Source organism: Melospiza georgiana, chromosome 1, assembly GCF_028018845.1.
Source record: "Melospiza georgiana isolate bMelGeo1 chromosome 1, bMelGeo1.pri, whole genome shotgun sequence".
NCBI classification, from domain to species: domain Eukaryota; kingdom Metazoa; phylum Chordata; class Aves; order Passeriformes; family Passerellidae; genus Melospiza; species Melospiza georgiana.
Window position 1 is genome coordinate 114,629,271 of NC_080430.1, and position 17,701 is coordinate 114,646,971.

A 17,701-nucleotide genomic window follows, 5' to 3' on the forward strand; every position below is an offset into this window, starting at 1 on the left:
TCCTGGAGGATGGCACCCAGATGGTGAAGGGGAAGGGACATGGAGTCAATATGCAAATGACATTGGATCCAGCATGCAACAGGAGGGACCCCTCACCAAACCTAGCCAAAACCCCCTAAAACAACTTGATGAATCAATGCAATGTCGAGATGTGAGGAACAGAATCTAGCAGTCATCAAGGCCCTTTTTACCCCTCACCCTAATCTCAAAAATGTCAGCTAGACAGAGGACATCAAATGTTGAATCAAAAAAGCAAGGGATTTCCTGATGCTCTCATGAGGATAAAATCCACAGCTCTGCCTACAGATCCGTGGACAAAGCTGAGCTCTTCCTTCTCCTCCGAGTCACTCTGATGTGAGTATGAGCCCGTTGCTTCTCCCCACCTGAGCTGATCACTTTTAATAAAGGCATTAAAAAGAAGAAAGTTCTCCTGCTCGTGTTTATTTCACCAAGTCGTGGGGGGTTTTAAGCTTGAAACCTTCAAAGTTGTAAGAGCGGTCCTGTTGCTTTTCATTCAGTGACTGATAACAGCTGCTGGTTTTGGGTTTGCTCCCAGCCCTCAGCCTGTGTTATCTGCTGGAAATCCCGGTGCCATCAGCTGAAGGAGGGAGTTTACCAGAAGGTACTGAAGCACAAGAACATGCTACTGTGAGAAATAAAACCCTGGAGATGGGAGCTCTTTTTCAGAGTGGTAATTGCTAGTTGATGTTGATGAAGTTGATAGAGTCTTAATTTGAACTGTTGGTCTGTTGTTGAATATTGAATGTTAGCGTTCTGGGACTTGCCTATGGTTACCACTGTTAAGTGTTACCATCTTACCCTGTATTCGTATCCTTTTCCCTTGGGAACCACTTCCCCTGCTCCCAGAAGGACTTGCACCCGGACTGAATTTAATGAGGGGCCGTTGGTACTATATGGATCCTCTCAAAAAACAACAAACCCACACATCAACTATGATTTTAACCTGGCAGAACCACAGGAAATCACCCACCATTGAGCAGAGCCTGATTCTGTCCTGTGTTTAATAGTACTCAGTTTGGATGACACCCCTAAACTATGAGCCAATATTGTTTCCAGGCAAGCCCGTGAGGACGGTAGCCCCAGTTCTGCTGTGGAGCAAAATTTTCTACCTCATGCTCTGTGTCCCCAAAGGCAGCGGTGGTGGTGTGCATGACCCCTCGGGCCCCAACCCAGAGCTGATCACATAATAAAAGCATCCAAAAAGGAGTAGGTCTCCTTGCCCATTTATTTCACTACAATATGTTTACATGTTCTGATGTTGGCATTTTTTCACCCGGACTCTTTCTCTGTGCCTTGCTGAGGCAGAGACTCACCGCTGGCCTTAGGCCCCGCCACAGAGTGGGGCCTGCTGCGCCCGCCCTCGTCCCTATCCCGATCCCACATCTCCCCCGGGGCTTCCTGCAGCCTAGCAGGAGAGAGTCCCGCCCAAGATCGTCTGTGGGAAAAGGCTGAAGGTTTGGGGTTCTTCAGCCTGGAGAAGAGAGAGCTCTGGCAGACCTTAGTGCAGCCTTCCAATGTCTCCAGGGGGTCTGTCTGGTCGTGATAAGAGAAAGGGAAGTGACTTTAAGTTGCAAGAGAGCAGGTTTAGATTAGGTATCTGGAAGAAAATCTTTTTTGTGAGGATGGTGAGACTGTGGAAGAAGTTGCCCAGCTTCTCCCAGAGAAGCCCTGGATGCCCCATCCCTGGGAGTGTTCAAGGCCATGCTGGATGGGGTCTCTGAGCAGCCTGGGATAGTGGAAGGTGTCCCTGCCAATGGCAAGGGGGTTGGAACCAGATGGTCCTTAGGGTCCCTTCAAAGCCAAACCATTCTGGGATTCTATGATGTTCCTAGGTAGAGGGAAGCTGAATAGAGACTCCAAAGCTCTCTGGCAAAGGCATTCCTTATTTGACACTGCTTCTCCATATTAAGTAGTTGTTAATTATATTGGTAAAGTCTCATATTTGAGAATTTTCTACAAAAAACTCAATTAAAAGCACAAGAAGTATTTTTTGCTTGTTTACTTCCCATGTGCAAGCTGACACGCTTCATGTTCCGTCATAAGTAGTAGCAGCAGGAGACTACTTTCTATATAATAGTCCCACACAATTCTTTCAGAGAGAATTTTTTTTCTTGTAGAGAGAAGAATATTTTAGAATACACCAGAGAGTACTCTAAAAATAAACACTATGGAGATTTTATTTTAATCAAATATGTGGATTTTGATTCCTGGCAGCCATTTCTTTCTTTATCAACAATTAAAACAATTTCATAATACTTTCTTTTTGATAAAGTAATGATTTTCCAAACACTCATTTTTTTCCCTTTAAGACAAACTAATATATTTATTATATTATCAGCATTTCAACATGACAGGCTTTGAAGCACACTTTTTTTTTTTAACAGGGATTTCTGTGTTACTTGTTGCCTATATGAATTTTCTCTTTTAAATAAAAAAAACCCAACCAATAACCTCTTTTATTCCATATCTGAAACTCATTAAAAAAAAAACAGAGATGCACTGTTATCTAAATAACATACTTAAAACCTGAACTATGAATAGAAATTAAACGCTATAGAGTAATTTTTTTTCCTCATTTTTGTGAATTATACCAGTTGTCTTCCTACTTTATAGCTCTCTTTTATCTTCCAGCCGTGACACCCCCATCTGACTTATGATCTCTCCACAGGAAGTCATTGAGTGACACAATAGAGTTAATGAATTGGTCTTTCACCTCCAAAAACCTGATCTAAATGCTAGCCTGAGATAATGAGCATGATGGAGTTCAGTAATGTCAGCAGAGTATTAACTTCTGTTTAAAGGAAGAATGAGCACTGGCAGGAAAATGGATTTTAAGAGAGATTTGGAGCAATTGCACCTGCATGCATTATGGCAACTCCAGCCTTCCTTCATTAGAGTCATATTCACATTATCCCTGTGCTATTTGAATAGAATTTGGCAGAGGTTTGTCTGCAGAGTGTATCATTTATCAGGGATCTTTCTAGATATTTAAGTTCCCTACCATTCTAATATCTGAGCTCTACACCTTCAATACCTGGTGGTTCAATGTCACAATACATTTATACAGAGAATCAGAGAGCACTACTTAACCAGTCAAGGGTAATATATTTTATCACAGACATACATAATGGCAATGAAATTTCAGGAAAAAAAAAACAAACCAAAAAAGCCAAACATTACCATCTAGGAAGCACTGGGTTAACTGCAGAAGTCAGCAGGACTGCAGTGTTTATCTTTCCACCACAGAAAGGCCAAATGCAGTGTACTTCACTGAGGATCATTATCCCTGCCTAAGAGGATTATTGGGATGTCCTGAGGCCCTTCAAAGGTAACTCTACAGAGCACCCACAGAGGTGTAACACCTTCACTCATTTTTGGAGCCACTTCCTAGCTGCAGCTACATCAAGAAGTTAGATGGAAAAAGAAAATTCCAAGCAGCAAATCCCAAAACTCATCACCAGGAAAAATAAGTCCAAAACAAGTAAAATTTTAACCCAACAGGAAGAGCAGAATCTATCTCTTCCCCAAATTTATCCACACTGAATTTCTTTCCCTGTGTATGTCCGGTGTCTTTGGGAGAGACATTGTGGTATTCCTGACTGCTCCTCAAAACTATAAGGGAGAACAAGATGTTCAGAGTAGCTCTGCTGTTGCCCTAGCTAATATATTTCCCTCATACAACAAAATCCAAGCTTTTACCTCAAAAAACCAATAGTAAAACAATAAAACAAAACCAAAACGAACCAAACAAACAAACGCCACCAAACCCACAAATCCCAACCAAACCTAATCCAGACCAAACAAAAAAAAACCACAAATCAGGTCTTTGCAAACTAACCACTGAAATTTTTCAAGGCAATAGAACCCTGAGAAACCAAAGGAAACAAAGATTTTAGAATAGTGACATAGTTGTTACCATCACGTGTACACAGAAAACACCATCTTTACCTCTTAGCCAAATAAGTTTACTTTTTCCTGAGTGGCAGCAGCATGTGAGTAACTTGTTCCCTGCACAGGAACTGGCCCCTTACACTCTTACACAGACTGACATTTATGCACTCACCAGTTCTGTGTCTCTCTAACTTTAGGCTTCCAATCCCAGCAAAATATTTCTATTACAGCAGGCACACTGTAAACAGTTTATAGGCTGGTATTCTGTTAGTTTAACCCTTACCATGTTTTTTTAGTTTCTTCTTGATTTTACCATTGGTTTGGCTTGTTTGTTTTTCCTTCACAGCTTTTGATTCACCTCTAATTACAGTCCATAAACAGCTTTAATATAGCTTTGTCCTCCTCTTGTGCTCTCCTACCCTCCCCTCCACAGCTGCCTGCAATTCCCACCAAAAGGTTGGTTCAGACCCTCACTGTGCTCGTGTTTGTATCCAAGTTCATCTGAGCCCAGACTATGCCTGTCTCTGATCAAAGGTTAATTTTGAACTTAAGCAGATGTTTGTCCCCAGAGTTTACATAGTTTATATATTTAGAAGACAAATGTTCCCTTGACTTTTGTTAGTCTATAATAAACAAGCCAAATTCTCTTTGGGTATGACTGACAGGGAGCAGGCAGTGGTGTTTGTGCTCAGTCAGTGCCAGGGGCCAGCAGAACTGCAGCAAACCTGTGCCTGAAGCCAGGCAGGCCCATGTGTGTGAATACCTGCTCAGTGCTACACTTAAAGTATTTGGCCTTGCCTCTCAAGGCTTGTTTGAGCAGCAAGGATCAGCCCACATCCACCAGGTACATTATTTTCAGCCCTAGATGGCTTTGCTTTGGTCGTAATACAGGGGGAGAAAATGCACCAAGGTGTGTGAAGCAGGACCTCAGTCTCTTCTCGGACACAGTCCCCAGTCACACAGTTTAAGAAGTTTTCTCAAACATAGCTGTTAAACAGATGAGCTCTCTTCTATTCATGGAACATTGTTCTTAGACCTTATCCTTACACCTGGTAAAGCTGAGCTAGTTTCCAATAGGTGTGAAGGTTTTATTTGGGTTGTTTACTTTTGTCTGAGGCCCAGAGCTGTAGGGCTTGGCATAGATGACTTTCCCTGGTGGTATGACCTAGAATTTGCTCCAGGTGGCATGAACGGAGCACTCAGCAGGGCACTGATGTGTCAAATGCCGAGCAGGCACCACTGAAGTGCTGAATGAGGCACACAGGAAATGTCCTGTGCACCAGGGACTGGATGTCATGCGTGGGATGCGCAGACATGCAATATTCATGGAGTTCAGTAATGTCAGCAGAGTATTAACTTCTGACATGAGCACAACCCAGGAATCACTGCTTTAGAGTGCACGTGTGTGAAGGAGAAGAGGAATGTAATGATGCTTGGGAAGGAGTTGTCTTCTCCTTTTTCTGTCTGCCTATTAAGTCCATTTGTTCTGTGCTCCAGTTGAGAAGGAATCTCTTAGATGTACCAGTACATATTGTCACGGCGCATTTGCTCAACTACACTAAGCTTTGCTGTGAATTTGTATCATCTTACATGTCTTTTTGAAATTATTTTCTTATTTTTATTTTTTAAAAATAATTTTAAATGTGCATTATGATAAGATTTAGAGGATATTTTTGGATATATGGGAGTATATCAGTATGCTAGAAGTTTGTCTGGTAATTTCTTTCAAAAGTGTGTGGCAGGTGAGTGAGCCCTGTCCTAGATTCAGACACTAGGTCTTCCTCTGCCTTCTGGAGTTGCCACCTTCCCCAGAAATTCATGGACATGATCAGAGAAGGGAGGATTCACAACTGAAGAACAGGGCAGACAGAAGGATAAATGGAAGATCCAGCAAGGAAACAGCACAGAAAACAGGCACGGGTGGCTCCTGAAGAGAACAACATCAAAATCTTAGCCAAAACAGGAGATAAGCTAAAAAATCACCCTTCCCTAATGTTTGAAAAAGGGCAGTGTGGGCACTTGGAAAGTCACTGAGTTATGAGTTTGAAACCCAGATTGGATGTGAAGGTTGCCTCTGCTATGATACTTGAGACTGAAACACTCTCAAATTATCTTTGGTCTTCCCTTTTAGTTTTAAATTTTCTCAGATTTAAAAGTATGCTCTTCTAGCATCTGTTCAGGAGTAAACTGGCTTCTAAATATATATATATATAAAATTCCTTTATTAATCTGAGAGTGGTTACTTTCCAAGAAAGAGGTTTATACGTATCTACCTTACATTGTGGTGTATAATATATCTCCAGTATTTGTTGGTGGCAGTAATTGCAGCCTTTCACTGTGCTCCAGAAGGAGGGAACAGGTTCAGGTTCTGAAGCTTCATCTTGCTGCTTGTTTTGTTGAAGTCATTTGACTGTAGAGACTGAGCAGACAACAACTCAAGAGATTTAAGAGTGGACTTGTTTATGCCTTCCTTCTCTCTGAGCATTGTATATTCACAACTGGATTTCAAAATGTAGCTGTCCACGATATCTCATGTCGGGATATGCTCAGAACAAAATAAGAAATGGCAGAGCCACATTTTGCATGGTGCTGTGGTCAGGTTTATAAATCTTGCAAGCTTTCCAAATAGTATGTCATCTTAAATATCTCTGTGTAGCTTCTGAATCTTCAAAGATTTGCAGCTAGTCAGCTGAAAACATGCAAAGATCAGGCTCATTTTCATCTGCAGAATACCAAGTAATGTACCCTAAAGAATTCATTTATGTGCCAAAAATATGTACACAGAAATAGGAGTTATATTTTCAATCTTTAGGTTTGTTTTTTAGCAAGCTAACAGAAATGGCTTTGTTTTAAAATCAGCAACCATGTCTATAAAAAGATATGATACACCAGAAACATTAAAATAGCCTTATAGGAATACACAGTATGTCTCTGGTGATAATACTAACAGTGTGCCTTGTGCACATAATTTTATTTGCATGACGGGATAGCAGAGTTCTGCTTCTTTTGATCATCTGCATGGTGGAAAATTGACCAGATTAATGTTCTCTTGAAAAACTGAGATTTTGGATACTCTGATCAGTGTTTTAATGACCAGAGTAAACATATCCTATGCTTCTAGCTGGCAGTGAAATGGCTTTGAAGATGTAAAACAGGAAAGAAACACAGGCTATGTTTGTAAGATGTTGACGATAGAAAAAAGAGAAAGGCAAGCAGTGATTTTAAAGCATTGGTAGAATGTTTCCTATAACTCAAACTCAATGACAAACCCAGGAAAATATATTTTTAAACTTTCTTAAGAAGTGCAGTGTGCCCTGCTCCTTAGGGGAGGAAACGTGGCTCAGCAGTGCTGCCAGGTAGCAATGAGCCCTCAACCACCCAGCATTTAACAAAGAGGCAGCCATGAAGGGATAGGTGTCTTCTCTTCCTGCTGTAAGAAGGCTACTTTTTGTTTCTTGAAAGCACTTTTCACATTTTTTTCATGGGTTCAAACAGAAACTTATACAGAATTTTCTGTCCAAGGGTTAATTTCCATTTTTGTGACACTGGAGAACTCCACAATTCATGCGGATAAACAGAAACTAGCTGTGAGGAGTCCAGAGATATATCAGATAAACCTCATTCACATGGAAATTATTTGGAATTCCTGGAAAATGCAGGACAATTATTTTGCCAGTTTTTTGCAGCTAACCAAACTGACGAGACCTCAAGGCACTCATCTCAGTCCTAGAGCACAGAGTTTAGTTAATAGTGCCATTTAAGGTTTTTTAAGCAAATTGTCCTTGCTCAAAATAGGCATATCCATGTTTTCAGGATCTGAGAGGCAGAATGCAGTGAAGAAAGGGTAGGAACAAGAATATTTTCCCATAATGAACAGAAAACCTGCACTGATCTCCAGAATGATGAAATTGATGACCTCCTGAGCTACTGGCAGGAGCAAACAGAAGGTTCTGCTTCTTCAGTCTACGGTATCGGAGACATGGAGAGAGTTTGGATTTGTTATTACCTAGTGTTGGTGTTGTCATACTGCAACATGCATGTACTCTGGAGTTTCTGGTATCATTGTGGCCTTGATAAGTGTGAATTAAAGATTTCTTATAGTCATTTTATTAGATGATCTACTGGCAGTGCTAATTTTCAGTGGAGAAAAGGAAGTTTTCAATTCTTTCTAAATTTAGAGAGACTAGCTCTGAAAGAAAGACAGTAATTCTGTGGTGTTGGTTTTGAAGTTTGGAGTTGTAGAATTTGCTATTTTTAATTTACATTCAAGTAATTTAGATTCATTTTTGAGGACAAAAAGCAGATTAGAAATCCACAGTGTGGTTTCAAAAGCTTCTTTTATGTTAAATTTGACTCATGTGGTTACTGCTACTGGGTTTTGTTGTTCAAGCTGTCTGGTGAGTTTCTGAAGTAGAAATTTATTGAAAATCATTGCTTAAAACGCAGTTCTCCTCAGAACACCTACAAAAACAAAACAGATGAAATAAGAATTAAGATGGAAAAATAATACTAAAGAATCTAATTATACTTAATAAGATAGAAAGTTATGGAGACTATTTTAAGGATGTCTTTTCCAGTTATTTAGAAAGGAGAGAATATTGAAACCCAAACTATTACCACTTCAGCATTTGGGGCTAGTGTTAAGGGGGAAAAAAATGGAAGTTGTGAAAATCTGGTGTAAAAAATACATCTTATTTCTGAAAATAAACAAAGGCTACTGTCTACACTTTGTTGTGGTAGAACAACACCAAGCTGCAGGACATTTATTGAAAGATAACCAAATAACATGATGCTTGCATGTCACATTGGTACTGGACTCCTGTCTGAAAGCTCATGGCCCCACTAGCACCTTGGCCCAGGATGGAACAGCACCATTAACAGCAAAATAACTTCATTGCAAATAAAATTCCATGTGGTGGAACTGCTTAATTCTGACTCTGCTTCACAAAAGCAAAGCACATAAAAATACATTTTAACTTGAGTATTCAACCTCTTCCTTATCTCCTTCATGTGGAAAAACTTATCACTCTACTGCCCCATGAATCAGTTTTGTCACCCTATATTTTTCTTTACTGGAAAAACAAAATGAAAGTCCTTGTCAATATTTAAGTCTTCCTTGCCTTCACTGCAGACTTCTCAATATAAAGAAAACCTTAGTCTCCAGGTATGTGTACTCACAACAAATGAAAAATACCAGAACAATGTTTTTAATCAGAATTTAGCAACAATGTTTGGATGCTTTCCTGCTTTACAAGACTTGGTAAGGAACTAAATCAGATGGCTGAGTGAGTGACTTTGAATGTCTGTCACACATCAGAACGGGGACGTGGAATTAAGAGCAAGCTCAGGAAAAGTGATTTTTTCCTGTGCCATTTTACAGGTGTGGCACAGGCCTTGTTTACATAGTCCAGAGGCAAGTGGGAAATGCCCCAGCTGGCAGGGACTGTTTCTTCATAGGCAGAACTAACAACTAGCCCAATTGTTGTGATCAACTACATGGGAAAATCCCTGAAAATGAAGGTGAGTATTTGCATAGATCCATACACACGTTCCATTTACTTTTTAATTTTTTTTAAATATTATTTATTTAAGTGCATGCCATATGGACATTTGACTGTTTCCTGCTAACAGTATATATATGCTGCCTGTGATCATTACCCTGGAACAGGAAAATTGGAACTTAGAAAGGATTTTGTTAATAAGCCTTTCCTAAATGACACTTTTACAGTCCACCTCTCAAAGGAGTACAGTGCCAACTTTGTTGTGAGGCAGATGGTAGTGAAAAAGGTGGATGTGACTCTGATCATTTAGCAGGGAAATTAATTTATGTGGTACTAACCAGCCTCCAAATTGGGTTTATTGGCTCATTACGGTTACTCCAAAACGCCAAAGCTTTATGTTTTAAAGAAGCTGAAGGTTATTTTCAGGATATTTGTAAGAAAGGGAGAAAGGGAGAAAGAAAGCAAGAAAGCAAGAAAGAAAGCAAGCAAGCAAGCAAGAAAGAAAGAAAGAAAAAGAGAGGAGAAAATTGACTGAATAATGAGGATCTGTATTAAAGGTAAGATGACAACTTTAATTCAAATTTCAATGAATGACTCTGCAGATCAGCCAAAGAATGTTGAAGAAATTCTCCTGTCTGGTAGGGAAATGCATCTTTATCCACCTTTCACTGTTGTAGTATGAATGTTAGATTATTAGCATTGTGCTTTTGGCATCAATACACCTCCATTGCACAAAGTACATGGAATACACCATGGTCTAGCATTGCAACATATAGATATTACCATCCTTTTTTTTAATAAAAAATGTGAATGTCCTTATAGCAGAACAATTCTGTGTCTATTTAGTATATTAAAGCGAGTAAATTCAGAATAAATCTTGGACAGAAAAATGGAGACCATGCTTTATGTCTCACATTTTATGTCAGATGGGAAATCCTTATATCATCTCTACTTGTGGCATTCTATGGCCCATCATTATCCTAAGGACAATGAGGAGTCTTTACTACAAGCCTGCCTGAGGAAACAATAGTGCTCCTAGATCTGGCGCCTTAAACTTGATTGCTTCACTTCTTTCAAAGTAATTATTTGTGCATGTAAATTACCTACTCTGAAAAGGATTTATGTAATGCATTACAGTTTGCCCTGTAATCTGATGAGATTCGTAAAAATTCCTTAAATTTTCTGAAGTTCTATTAGGATACTGTAGTCAACTGTTATCTTTAATAATTTTTTGACATTACATGGAATATACTACAACTGCAAGACTAATAAAACACTAGCCTGTGACTTGGTTTTAGACATCTTTCTTTATGCTTGTGTTGGGAGGGACCCAAAAGGTCATCTAGTTTCAATCCTCTTTTGTGCACAGGGACACCTTTCACCAGACCAGGGACTACTGTCAGTTTGAATGCAGGACCCCATATCCTGTCACCACATGCTCTTGTGAACAGTCTCTCCATCTTTCCTGCAGGCTCCCTTCAGACATTGGAAGGCCACAATTACTTTGCTCTGACACCTTCTCCAGGCCAAATGATCCAAATTCTCTTAGCATTTCCTCATAGGAGGAGTGTTCCATCTCCATAATCATCTTGGTGGCCTCCTCTGAACTTGCTTCAAAAGGTCCATGTCCTTCCAGTCTTGGGGATCCCAGAGCTGGATGCAGCACTGCAGGTGAGGTCTCAGCAGCACATAGTTTGTTTTTAACTCAGTGGAAATTATTTGAGTAGCATAAAATTAATTTCCTATGGATTTTTCAAGAACAAGTGGTATTTTTGTCTTTCTAATTTTATCACAATCTTTTTTTGTTTTAACATGGAGTGTAGGTTTTAAAAATATTAGCAGTTTGTATCCAGGCACACCTGCACAGAAGCACAAGTCGTGATGTGGGTAATACTCCCAGATTAGGGCAACTCCTTCATATCTTTTGGATAGGCTTTTTATAGATCCTACACTACAACCTGAAATTTGCAGGATGCACATGATTGAGCTTTCCACTTGAAACAGGAGCACTCTCATAGTTTCCTTGTTTTCATTTTGTGAGCTTATATTTATTATCAGAAAGAGAATCACAGAAAATTTTCAAAAGGAACAAGATTATGGGAGCCAGAAGCTTGGGGGACTTTGTGGCTTTTGAAGTTTGAAGGAAGGGCTACTTGTCAGGTGACTTAAGGTTCATTTTCAGATAGTGAACAAAAATTTCTGATGCTTTTTGAAAGTGGGAATGTTGCATAGAGATTCATGTGTGTCTTCTATTGCATTTCAGTCCTGTACTGGTACTCATTTTCTCCAGAACAGATTGTCTGTAATTAGTTGAAATAAATACCTGCTATGGAGTTTAGGACATCCTCCAGAAAGACTTGGCAAGAATCAAGGCTTCCCAAATCCCAAACTGAGACTTCAAATAGTCTTCCCTAATCATGGGGATATTTATATTTGACAGCTCAACCTTGTTTGACATGGAAATTTTCAAGGCCTATGCTTCTAGTCCACTTTTCTAGATGTAAATTAAGTTTGTCTCCACTTCATCCTGTTTTTGCCAGCCTGATTGGGTTTCTCATAAAGTCTCACATGTGGGATGTACAAAAAAAGCTGTAATCACTTTATGTAGCAAGTGGACGTGGTAAAAGCTGTGCCAAAGCTCAGAGTTCTGAGCATCTCTGTAGGTGCACACCTTCTTTGCAGAGAACAATTCCCCTCCCATGGTATTACAAAGAAGAAAGTTTTTTTTTTTCCAGTTCTGCTGCAGTCAGCAGATGTAGATCAAATTGGTTGAAGTGATGACAATACATTGGATTCATAAGTACAAGAATTTCCTCTCTGCTGGTTAGGCTTTCTTTTCAATTACAGCCTAATCCTTCCATAATTTATGCTGAAGACTCTCTACCTGTTCCAGTTGCCTGACTTCTTCCAAGTATCAATATGGTTGTAAACTTTTGAAGGGCCATTAGAGACGAAAGAATTTCATATAAAGCCTGATGAAGTGAAATGGAGAAAGGAAAGATAAGGGCTTCTTATCAAATGGTCTTCAGTAGCACTACTGGAGGGGTGTAGAAGAGGTGCATGAGCCCCTCTTGCAGCATCACACTTCTCTCCTCCTTGCCTGTAATTAAAGGCTGACTTTGGCTAAGGTCTCAATCTCTCCAGATGCTGAGGTGGAATCTTGAGAGTTCTGGTAACAAGCAACCAAAACACAGCAGATAATACTTTACACTTTAGGGTGGAAAAAATGCAAATGAAAGGACCTGTTCCATGAAATGCCGCAGGTTTTCTGTTTCCTCTAAATCTATGGCAGTTGTAAGTGTTCACTGCCTACGAAAGATAAATGGATCTATGATATCATACTCAGAGATTCCCATGGGAACATTTTGTGGGATAGTATAGTTGATATGACCCCAAGTGTGAATCCTCTGGACCAAAAAGTCTACGCACTCCTTCCCGATTTAACTCCTTTCCTATTCAAATGCTGATGTCCACCTGCAATACTATATTCTTATTTGATAAAAAAAAGGACAAAGAAATAGAAAGGAACCAAACATTTTAAATGACTTTTAAAGTCCCATGCACCATAATTTTAATAGATTATCTATTAATTGATTAATTGTAGCATTTTATAAAGCCTAGATCATACTTTTCAGAGTCATCTAGTGGACAATGCCACTCCAGGTTTTAAGTGACTGTTTGAAGCATATCAAAGACAGATTTTCAGAAAATGACTACATTTTATCTATAAAGACTGAAAGACTGAGAGAATTTGAATTTTTCAGCCTGGAGAAGAGAAGGCTTCAAGGTGTCATAATTGAGGCTTTCCAGGATCTAAAGGGAGCCACAAGAATGATGGAGGGAAGTGATTTACAAGAGCATGTAGTGACATGACAAGGAGCAATGGCTTCTTGAAAGAGGTTTTGTTTAGATTAGATATTAGGGAGAAATTCTTTACTATGAGGATGGTGATGGACTGGAACAGGTTGCCCAGAGAAGCTGTCAATGGCATGGGGTCAATAACTAAATTAAGATCCTCTCCAGCTCAGGCCATTCTAGGATTCTCTGAAGTCAAATGTGTTTCTCCTCATGCTTCGTGGTGTTCCAGGTGTGGAAAAATGCAAGGAAGACATGCAGAATGAAATGGGTACTGGCTAATTGCTAATGCTATGGGGATTTCTGTGTTACATGATAGAGCAGCTCTCTGTAGAGCCACCCTGTATCTGCCATTGTTGGTGCAATGCAAGTGCTTGTAGGATGAGGTTTACCTGAATATCTAATTTCCACTGCTTTAAGCCCAGTTTCTGAAGTGCCTTTGGTTTGCCTTAGCATTAGAATCTGTCACAAGACATTTTCTGGGAAGATCATGTGTTTCAGGACATCACATGATTTGAACCTGGTCCTTGTGCAGGTGCTGTGCTTCAATAACGTCTGTCAGGCTACCCCTGAGGATAAAGCGCCAGCTGCTATAGGAACCACACACTAAAGTGGCTCTGCAGGACCCTGTCTGGTGTCCTGAAGAGCTGGCAGTGGGACAGCACAAAAGAGCTCAGCTAGCACCCATGCACTTTCTCCCACATAAATTCTCTACTCTTCCTGGTATCCTGCTGTACAGTCAGTTCCTTGTGCTTTCAGCAATACCCCCATTAGGTCTTCCCCCATCTGAATATTGCTTGTGCCCTAGTCCCAAATCAAAGATTTTACAATAGTAGCTCTGAAGTTAATTTTGTTTCTTCAAACCCAAGAAAGAGAATTGACCATATTTTTTTCATTGTTGGGGATGTACACTATATAAATTCCTAAACCTGAGTATTTATTTAGCGGGTATATAAGGTTGGCTGTTGACTGACCTTAGGAAAGAAATGGGAGTCCACTTGTTAGTGAGGGTTTTTTGGTATCTATCTTGGCTTCATAAATTCTTGCCTGTCTATCACCCATTGTCTTGATTCAGTACACAAACCATTTCTTAAGGCTTACCACAGCAGGAATTGTTTTCATTTTTGTTCTGCTAATGGAACCTGATTTAGAAAAACTCAATGGAAGTCATTGAAGGAGCCTTAGTTTCAAATGAAAAATATGAAACAATTTTATTTCCCATTGGGGAAAAATGTGGGTTGGATAAGAAAAAGGCAGCAAAAGGAAGAAATGGAGATAGATATAGAATCACAACTCAGTCCAGAGTGTGAGAGCCTAAAACACGGCAGGAGTAATCCAGGTAATGAACTGAAAGTCTGAGAAACCCACAGGGAGTTTCCAAAACATTTTGTCTTTGGAGGAGATAAAAATAATTTCCATAAGAATTATATTCATGGGCTTACAACCAACACAGAGATCATATACTATGTTTTCAGCCAACTGCTTCTCCAGTGTGTCTGAATAGAAGTTGTTAAAGCCCTTCACTTAGATAAAGGATGTTGTTCTGCAGCTCATGCAGCAAAAATATCCTTGTTTCAAGTCCTGTTGTCAGCACCCTAAAAAGGATTGCTCTCTATCTTTGATACAGAGCAGTATTTCCAGGTGACACCACTACAATGTTTAGTTTGTTCAGAGTTGAGCTTGACAAATAATTGATAATGCTTCTCAAAAAATTCAGTATCTATAACTAAACTTTTCTTTCTTCATAAATTTCCTACAAAAGCTTCTGTGAGTTTTTTCATACTATTTTTTGTAAATATTCCTTAGAATATGGGGAGCAGAAAAAACAGGACACTCATTATTTGCAATTCACTTTATGAGTAGCATTTGTTTTTAGGTTCATGGATATTCAGCACTGTGGTTATCAAAACTCCTTTTGTCAACAAATTTTTGCTTTCAGTGATTAAGTCTCAGGGAAAAAAATGAGGAAAACATCACAATCTAAGGTTTATAAAATTGTAATTAAATGGTTGCATTATAACCAATGAAAACAAAGTACAGCATTTGGTATAACTAGTTTGTCAAGCGCTTAGTCCATTATTCTTGAGAATTCTGTGAATTAGTATGATTTAAAAAAAAATTATGGAAGCACTAAAAATAACATGTAGTGTAGCCAGAACTTGAAAACTAACCTGGCAGGCCAGATGAAACTGGTGTTAAAAGCAAGGCAATGAGCACTGAAATATTTGAATCCTTCTCTTAAAGGGGTGATTGGAAACCATGAGAAAAGAGTTTACAAAAGTCTCAATCCAGACCCTCTGCACTGCTTTCTGGTCAATGTATAAGACCAAGCAGGAATTCTTTGAGGCTGAAAAAAATGAAATTTCTCCATGTCCAGCCCCACCTCTTGACTAACAAATCTGACTCTGAACTTCCTTGGTGAGGGCTCTCTTGCAGCTCATCATAGTAGCAAGGTCCTTCAGAGTTTCGTTGGACCATGACACTCCTAACAACCCCCCAGCCATCAAGTTTCTGCATTCAGCAAAATCCAGATGGATTCAGAGTTGAGGGTACGAGATAATTAACCTCGAAATCTGTTTCCATCCTCTTACTTTGAAGTCCCATATTCACAACTGTCAGAAAGCACAGGTAGAAATACTGCTTAAAACATGAGCAAATACTTTCTGTTGCTTAATGCAACCAAGGTCATTCACTCTGGAGCACCTGCTGTAGCTGCGGAAAGATGTGTTGCCTAAGGGTTTGAACTGAAGGATGCGAAACTCGGTTATACTGATATTAATAGAATACAGCCAGATGGTGCAGTCATCAATAATCTAAAAATATCCCTGGTGCATAGTCAAAAGCAAAGTAGCATGAAAATTAAAGTTAAAAAAATGCACTCACCAATAATGTCCTAAAACCCCTTTAATCGCACCCTATGTTTGCTGAAAGGTCAATGCATAGAGACAGTAAAAGTCTTTGGCTGTGAGAAGTCATTGAAAGAGAATCTTACCCCTTACCTACTTGGCTGATTTTAATGTTGTGCTCTTAAGTGAGTTAAAATAAACAGTGGCTTTAAATGACACCAAATTTTGGTTAAAAACATGCACTCATCCTTCTGTATACCTGGCCCACTAATGAGTCAAAATTCATGTGACAAGCCTGATTCATCACTCCTGTGTGGGTTTTGATATTGTTTCTAAACCCTTTTGCAGAAAGGGCAAAAATTTACCATTCTGGTACAGTCCTATTTGTGCAACTGTTGACAACTGTCTTGAGTGGTAATTAAAATAATTCTCATCAAAATCAGAATATATGAATTTATGTTTATATGTAAAGCTATGAGAGTTGAGAGTACCATAACTAATATATATATATATTTGATAGTTGCTCAAGTTATTTATGTGTATATATATATATATACACACACACATATATGCATACAAATACATGTATTTGTGAACAGTGATCCACCCTGCCATCTGCATAGAAAGAGTTCTAGACCTCAGCTGCTATATTTTTGCATTACTGTAAACCTCTCCATCTAAGACTGTGGTTGATCATTGAATTAAAGAAAGCAAAACAAGCACTAAGCAATAAGCACAATGTTTATTTCAATGTTTATTTAAATGATAATAAGATTTTTAACATGTTTATAGAAATTTGTGAGGAAGTAGTCCACATTTAAGTCTTAGCAATTAGTTAGTGCAAGCTTTAAATTCAACAATATTAACTAAGGGGGAAAAAAGTACACTCATGCATTTTTTAAAACCCTCACCTGGGATGATTTAGAGTTTTGATTTTTTTCTAGACCCAGGGGAGGAAACGCCACCAAAAATAAATCAATTTTCATTCTCCTAATCCCCAAAGAAAAAGGCTGATACAGTTCCTTTTTATTTTGGGCACATAAGCTATTTCTCACTAACTCAAGTCTTTTTATAGTACATGTCAAAAGGCAAGTAGGATGGGTTTTGTTGGTGTTTTTCTTTCCCCCACAGGTATTCCCTAGCAATGAATTTGGGAGCCTTTTGTTCTATGCAAAGTCAGAAATCTCCTGCATGCCTTCAGAGATCTACATGCACAGGCTTTGTAAAAGAAAGAGTGCATGGAATTTCTCAGGGCATGTCAGCTTTTATGAAACTGAGCATTTCTTCAGTAACAAGAGAAGCAAATGGAAAAAGACATGGCAGGAGATTATACTTGTCAAGTGGAAGAAATAGCACAAGTGCCTGCCACAAAGCCACCTCAGCCCCACGACTGCCTGTATAGCTCAAAGAGATAACTCAAACCAACAGTGCTTGAAATGCTGATGTACAGGAAAGACTCGATAAACCTTCAGAGCAGGAAAAGATCTAAAGATTTTTTTACTTGGTTTGGGGGATTTTTTTGGTTTGTTTTTTTGTTTGTTTGTTGGTTTTTCCTTTTTTTTTTTAATTAGTTTGGTTAGGTTTTTA